Here is a 1,319-nt window from a genome sequence, read left to right as displayed (position 1 = left end):
TGGGTGGTTACATTTGAAATATTCGAGTTACAACCCCTAAGTCACCCCCTTATGAGGGGTTGAAATTCAGTTGTATGTCAAAAGGTAGGGTATTCGAGCAATAACTTATCCTAAAAGTTAAAGTATATATCTACAACATTCTCTAATTTATTGAAGGGTTCCCATACTTATGACTCACTCTGTATATGAATAGAAAGTTGGAACTTTGCCAATGTCAATAGAAAAGTCTTAGTCTAGTCACCTCATTTCACCTTAAATTGAAGACTTAACAGAAAGGACTATGTTCTTGTCATTCTCATTGTAATGATTCTCTTATTATTATGAACCCTTTACAAAAATAAACTGTTGGCATTTCTAGAATTCTGGTAACAGTAAGTTCTATTAGAACTTGTTATTTCAATAAAAAAGTAAGCTCTAAGTTGTCTAGAAAGTTCATCATTTTGTGAATTTAGAATGGAAGAATAACATCAAAAGCAGAAATAAATTTGTAGTTAATTGAAAAAAGACTATTCATAAAGTTTATCACAAAACGAACTTAGCACCACAAAAATCATTGGTTCATGTTTCACTGCTTTATATTTTGGCAATAAGGTAATTATTATTCTCCAAAATAATAATATAGCCTAGTAAATATTAAAGTCATATGTATTTTGTAAAAATAATATGAATGTAATACTCATAATATCAATTATAGAAGTAAATGCAATATTTTATGGAGAATAATCAGATTTTGTTTAAAAGTTATTTTCATAATTGTACTGGTCGAAATAATTATAAAACATAATTTGGCAATTGAATTTGGTATCATCTCACAATAATTTGTTAAAATGCGTTTTTATAGTAGGCTATACACAAGTTGATTCATAATTATTATCTTTGACATCAATAATCATTGGGGTTAGGAGAGGTATATTTTATATGTATGACAAAACGGTAATTATTGACTATGATTGCTGCCATTTTCAAGGAATTTGCTGTATTAACAGTTTGATCAAAGCCCATAAACTAACGTTATGAAGAGTTTCTGTTTCAGCTATGCTCTATTTATTGCTGGAAGAGCAATATGTCTAATAATAGCAAATGTTAATTAGTTAATATGAAAAAATGGCCATAGAAATTCAAATTTACTCACATATTCACTAACAAATCTTGAAATATGATCAAAATCTATAAGAAGTTGAAAATTGCCAAACTTACTTCTCCCGACCCTGATAAATTATTATGACTTGTACCCAGAATCTATCAGCTAAATTTTGTAGGATTGATAAAATTTAGGTTATAAAAAGTTCATTCTATAATTGACCGAGCGAAGTGATTCA

This window comes from Nilaparvata lugens, chromosome 7, assembly GCF_014356525.2.
Source record: "Nilaparvata lugens isolate BPH chromosome 7, ASM1435652v1, whole genome shotgun sequence".
Taxonomy (NCBI): Eukaryota; Metazoa; Arthropoda; class Insecta; order Hemiptera; family Delphacidae; genus Nilaparvata; species Nilaparvata lugens.
Note: the sequence above shows the minus strand (reverse complement) of the source record.